Genomic DNA, 6,915 nt, shown 5'->3' with positions numbered 1-6,915 from the left:
TTTTTGGGTTTGAGAGATTGGGGATTTTTTTGCTTTTGGGGGCGAGGGAGCGGGAAAGCTAAAAAAAGAGGGGCGGGAACAAAAAAAAAATATATATATATATATATATATTTTAAGGGTCAAAAATGAAATTTAAATAATAAAATAACGTCGTCTAATTTTTTATTTTTTATTTTTTTTTTTGAGACTGGGGTTGCTATCGTCAAAAAATTTTATTTTTTGTTAAAATATATATTTTTTCTAGTTAATGAATTTTTTTAAAAAAAATTCTTTTTTTTTTAGTTACGAAGATTGAAAATTTATTTGTTTCATTTTTATTTTAATGAAAAAAAATATATTATTATTTTTTATTTGGTAGAAGTAGGGGCAATATTTTAATGAAAAAAAGGTGAAAGAGAGATGGTGGTGGTGGTGGTGGTGGTGATAGCGAAAGAAATTAATGGTGAAGTTGTGGTAGTGGTAGTGTAAATGGAGTGGCAGGGGTGAAAGAGAGGTAATGGTAGTAGTAGTGGCAGTAATGGTAGTGGTGGTAGTGGAGTGGTGGCAATAGTAGTAGTAATGGTAGTCGTAGAGGTGAAGTTGGTAAAAGAGATGAGTAGTGAGAGAGAGAGAGAGATGAGTGAGAGACAGATAGAGGAGAGAAAGCGAGAGAGAGAGACAGAAACAGAGTGATGAGCGAGAGAGAGACAAAGTGGTCGCTAAAAGTGCATTTTCTTGTAGTGGAGAGCTCAGTAAATAGAGAAGCGATGAGGGAGAGAGTGAGTAATGTGAACACAATGGGGGAGATAGACAAACAGACAGACAAACACATAGAGAGAAAGAGAGAGAAACAAAAGAGTGAGAGACAAACAAACAGACACAGAGAGAGCAAGAAAGAGAAAAAAGTGATAAGTGAGAGAGAGATAAAGAGAGAAAGAGATATAGAGAGACAGAGAGACAAAGAGAGAAAGAGATAGAGAGAGACATATAGAAAAATAGAGAGAAACAAGAGATGAGAGAGACATATAGAAAGAAAGCGAAAAGAGATGAACGAGAGAGGGAATAGAAAAATAGAGAGATAGAGAGAAGAGAGATGAGCGAGAGAAACAGAGAGAGAAAAAAGAGATGAGCAAGAGAAACAGAGAGAGAAAAGAGATGAAAGAGATAGAGAGAAGAGGGATGAGCGAGAGAGACATAGAGAGAAGACAAATGAGAGAGATAGAAAGAAGAAAGATGAACGAAAGACACACAGACAGATAGACAAACAGACAGATAGACAGACAGACAGAGAAAGAAGAGTGATGAGTGAAAGAGAGAAAGAGAAGAGTGGTGGTAGTTAAATGGCATTTGCAGTAGTGGTAAATGTGGTAGAGAAGATGGGTGGTGAGAAAGAGAGATGAGTGAGAGACGAATAGAGAAAAGAGATAAAGAGACAGAGAAAGAGACAGAATGATGAGCGAGAAAGAGACAAAGTGGTCGCTAAAAATGCATTTTCTTGTAGTGGATCGATAAATCGAAAGGGAGCTCAATAAATAAAGAAGACAGATAATTCAAAACTCTTTTCAAAACTTAATTCAAATCAATTTTTTAAATATTTTAAAAATATTTTAATTTTGTGAGAGACAGATAAAGAAGAGAGATAGAGAGAGAGAGAGACAGAGATAGAGTGATGAGCGAGAGAGAGAGAGAGATAGACAAAGTGGTTGCTAAAAGTGTATTTTTTTTATAGTGGATCGATAAATCGAGAAGGAGCTCGATAAATAGAGAAGATGGGAGTAAGAGAGTGAACAAGGCGAACATAGTGAGGGAGAAATAGACAAATAGACAAGTAGACAGAGAGAGAGTGAGAGAAGAGTGATGAGTGAGAGAGAGACAGGAAGAGAGAGATAGACAGAAAAAGAGATAGAGAGAGAGAGATGGAAAGATAGAAAAAGAGAGAGAAACAAGAGATAAGCGAGAGATAGACAAAAAGAAAGAGAAATAGAGCGAAAAGAGATGAGCGAGAGAGAGACACAGAAAGAGAAGAGAAATGAGCGAGAGAGATAGAGAGAGATAGAAAGATAAGAGAGAGAGAGAAAAAAAAGAAATGAGAGAGATAGAGAGAAGAGAGATAGGCGAGAGACACAGAGAGAATGAGAGAGAGAAACAGGTAGACATAGAAAGAAGAGTGATAAGTGAAAGAGATAAAGAGAAAAGAGAGAGAGATAGAGACAGAGAGACGGGAAGATGAAAAAATGAATGAAAAGAGAAATGGTATATCAAAAGAGTAAGACGACATTATTTTTTTTAATTTTTTTTGTGATAGAAAAATACCGTTGAATTTATTCAAACCATTTTGTGACTGTACATATATGAAGCTATCTCAAAACCACAATCACTATGCTAGGTTAGAGTTTTCCAAAATCTCTTTTGAGAAAATTAAACTTTCTTGTTTTCCGTGTTATATTGTTTTTACTGAATTTTTTAAATATTTTAAGTATTTTTTAAAATTTTTAGACACACCTAACATAAATACACCTAAAAATTTAAAAAATTGTAAAAAAAATCTTTTAAAAATTCACTAAATACCAAAAATACAATAATTCAATACATTTTTTTGTATTTATTAATTTTTAAAAATATTTTTTCATAATTTTTTTATTTTGTAGATGCATCTAAGTAAGGTACATCTAAAAAAAATATTTAAAATTTTAAAAATATTCACTAAAAAAAAAACACGAAAGTCACTTTTTGCGACGGCAGAAAATGCCGTCTCAAAAAAGCAGAGTATTTGCGACGGCACCATTTACCGTCTCAAAAAACAGAGCATTTGCGACGGCACCATTTGCCGTCTCAAAAAATGAGAGTATTTGCGATGGTATTTAGTGCCGTCGCAAATGCTCTGCTTTTTTGAGACGGCAAATGATGCCGTCGCAAATACTCTGCTTTTTTGAGACGGCATTTTCTGCCGTCACAAAAAGTGACTTTTTGAGACGGCAAGTGTGCCGTCGCAAATAGTTCCGTCTCATATACCCAGTTTTCTTGTAGTGAAAACATAACAAATTATTTGGACATTACTTAGAAAAAAATTTCAAAATCACTTTTCTTTCTACTGCACATCAATCAATCATGTTTTCTCCTTCCTCTCTCTTTCTCAATCACATATTCTCTCACACACATTTACTTAACTACAATAAAATATCAAATCATCCTATACTTCAAAACTCTAAAATTATTTTCAAAATATACAATCAAACAAATTTCTAATTTTCTAAACTTTTTCTAGAAAATTATTTTGGAAATAATATCTCAAAACATAAACCAAAAAGGCCAAATTTAATTTTTTTTTTTTTTTTATTATGAGTTTTGAAAAGAGTTTAAAAATTTAGAACTTATTTGTTTATGAGTTTTGAAAAAAGTTTTAAAAATTTAAAACTTATTTGATTATGAGTTTTGAAAAGAGTTTTTAAATGGTTGAGTTGAATATATGTTTCAAAATCCAAAACCAAATAGGTTTTTGGGTTTTGGGATGTCAAATGCGTTTTGAAAAGTAAACCAAACGGAATCTTAGTTTGATCTTTTTACTTTCAATTGTAATTGTCAACCCTTAATATTTTAAATCAAGTTCCAATCTGATCCTTCCGATGTCATCCTTCCGTTCATCTACAATTAATAAAGCTAATGAAAATTGAAAATAAATGAACTAACGTGACCTTTGGTGAAAGCATGAGGATTATTAAAGTGAGATTTTAGCAAAAGTGTAAAGGTGCAAATGAGACAACAAAAATATAACATATGTTTCAAATGACAAATTCTGTCAACTTTGTTAACGACAAATGGACGGAAAGGTCGGATTACAATATGACTTAAAGTGTAAAAGATTGACCTGGTTGTGCTAGCAGATGATTTGGTGTTCATCTTAGTGCCAACCTAGTTGGGATCTTGATGATTCACTGTGATGCTTTTTTCACTCTCTTTATTGATGTACGTTATCATACTTTGTATATTTTTCATCAATAAAGTTTTCTTTTTGTTAGTCAAAAAAAAAAAGTGCAAAAGATTGAGAGTTACAATTGAAAGTGCAGGGTTAATAAGGATCAGACAAGCAATAGTAAGGAGTGTGGGGGTGCAACTGGGACAGTTGAAAATAGCCCTAGTATATCTGAAGCTCAGGAGCTGGAGCCCAGTTGTCGACCTGCACAAAACAAAAAGGGGAAGAAGAATGTTAGTTTTTCAGCTAAACATGGGTACTTACACCCCAAAAAGGGTCCCCTTAGTCTACTTCGAAGATATGAGCGTAAAGGGGCCTCGACAAGCAAAGTAGTGCCAAAAGCTGCAGTGTGGAGAGCAGCAGCAGCAACAGCCATCTCTCTATTAGCTTCAGGTGAGAATGGGTCAGATAAAGGGAGGCATATATTGACTGAAGCCCAAGCAACTCTGAAAATGGGAAAAGTGTTGGGAGTGAATTACAATGGGAAGGAGGATGAAGTGCTTCACCAGATTGTGGAGGTTGAGCTTGAGGATAAGCAAAGAATTGAAAGGGGGGAAACAGGTGAGGCATAAAGCACCTACTAATTGGGGAGAAATAAAAGAGTATCATCATTTTATTATGCAGTTATTAACATGGAATGCAAGAGGGTTGGGCCAGAAGGAAAAGAAAGGAAAGAAAGGTAGACATGGAACTATTACTGGAAACCAAGAAAACTGAGATCTTGGAGGCTGAAGTAAGGTTATTATGGCCTAAGGATAACATGGAATTTATGACTATGGATTCTGAGGGTGCAGCTGGGGGATTACTTTGTGTGTGGGACCCAGGGATGTTTCAGATAGCATAGTGTTGTAGCAGAAGGAGGTTCATATTGCTCTCAGGTACCTTTTTTTAATTCTTTTAAGTGTGCAATTGTAAATGTTTATGCACCTAATGAAGCGAGGTTAAGAAACAAGCTCTGGAATAGCTTAGTAAAATTAAAGAAGGATTTTCCTAAACCTTGGTGCTTGCGTGGGGATTTTAATGAAATAAGGAACATTGGTGAAAGGAAAGGGTGCTCTAGAAGAGACAAGGGGATGAGGGAGTTTAATGAGTTCATTGAAAGTTGTGAAGTGTCTGACTTGCCATTGAGCGGTAAAAAGTTTACATGGTGTAACTCAAGAAAAGGTTGTGTTTGGTTAAATGATTTGATGAGAGTAATAGAAAGGAAAAGAGAAATAGAAAGAAAAAAAGAAAGAATTGATAGAATTTGAATTCCAAGCTACATTTGGTTAAGTTGGGAATTGAAAAAAATAAAGGGCCTAACTAAATCCAAAACACAAAAAGTGGATTGTATTTCCCTCTTATTTTCTTTTCTATTGTGTTTTTCATTATAACTAAACAAAAAGTGATATTACATTTTCTTTTTTCCTTTTCATTTCTTTTATCAAATCCTCTAACCAAACACAGTCTAAGCTCTTTTCTTTTTCCATTTCCCAATTCAACCAAATGTATCTTAAAATTTGAATCCTATCAATTATTTCTTCTTTTATTTCTATTTTCATTTTCCTCATCAAATTCTCCAGCAAAACACAACGTTAATAATTTTACTATTCATTACTTTTGCTTTTTGTTTTTGTCTTTTCTAATTGTTTTGATCCAAGTGATTGAAATTAACTTTAATATTAAAAAAACACATTCATGTATTCTCTTTTGTTTGCTGATAAAACAAAAAACAAAACAAAATAAAACGTTTACAGATTAGCCTTCTCAAGCAAATTAATTGACTCCCTTATTCCCTCCCCTTTGTTTTCTTCCCATACAACATATGTTCTTTTACAATTTTTTTTGGGTACAATATTCTTCTGTTATTCACTAAAGAGAAATGCCATATGTTGGGTAAATTACACTTAGTAACCTTGCATGTTTATCAAAACTTCCACTTGGTTTAATTTTGAAATTCATTTTAGAAGATAAATTATTAAAAAGAGTTTTAAAATTATAAAGCTTGTTTGGTTATGAGTTTTGAAATTAGTTTTTGAGTTGTATATTTTGAAAGTAGTTTTTAAAAATTTACAAATTAAAAACTTCTTTAGTTAGGAGTTTTCAAAACTAGTTTTTAATTAGAGTTTTTTTGGGTCTTGTATTTTTTTTTGTCGTATAGTCGAAACGTTTTACAATATTATAGTCAATATTGTTTACTTTTGTTTACATGCGTAATCAAAACTTTTTACAATATTATAGTCAATTTTATTTTTATTTTTTTATTGTTATATATATATATATATTTTTTTTTTTGTTTACTTCTTTTACATAGGTAATCTAAATGTACTTTGTAAATAGATCTAATATAGTCTATATGATAGAGTTTCATATGTCTATACTAGTTTGTAAGAACATTTTTAAAATTTTAAAACTGCTTTTTTTATTTATATTTACTCAATATACATACATTTAAAACGTTTCATATTTATTATATTTGTTTTTCATTTCTTCACATTTTGTTTGCTGTTTACGTATATTTTTTGGATTGCCTATATATATCTAAAGCATAACAAATTATTTGGACATTACTTAGAAAAAAATTTCAAAATCACTTTTCTTTCTACTACACATCAATCAATCATGTTTTTTCCTTCCTCTCTCTTTCTCAATCACATATTCTCTCACACACATTTACTTAACTACAATAAAATATCAAATCATCCTATACTTCAAAACTCTAAAATTATTTTCAAAATATACAATCAAACAAATTTCTAATTTTCTAAACTTTCTCTAGAAAATTATTTTGGAAATAATATCTCAAAACATAAACCAAAAAAGCCAAAATTTAATTTTTTTTTTTTATTATGAGTTTTGAAAAGAGTGTAAAAATTTAGAACTTATTTGTTTATGAGTTTTGAAAAAAGTTTTAAAAATTTAAAACTTATTTGATTATGAGTTTTGAAAAGAGTTTTTAAATGGTTGAGTTGAATATATGTTTCAAA

This window comes from Camellia sinensis, chromosome 2 (assembly GCF_055761805.1).
Source record: "Camellia sinensis isolate YWXY chromosome 2, ASM5576180v1, whole genome shotgun sequence".
Classification (NCBI taxonomy): domain Eukaryota; kingdom Viridiplantae; phylum Streptophyta; class Magnoliopsida; order Ericales; family Theaceae; genus Camellia; species Camellia sinensis.
This window is presented reverse-complemented; position numbering follows the sequence as displayed.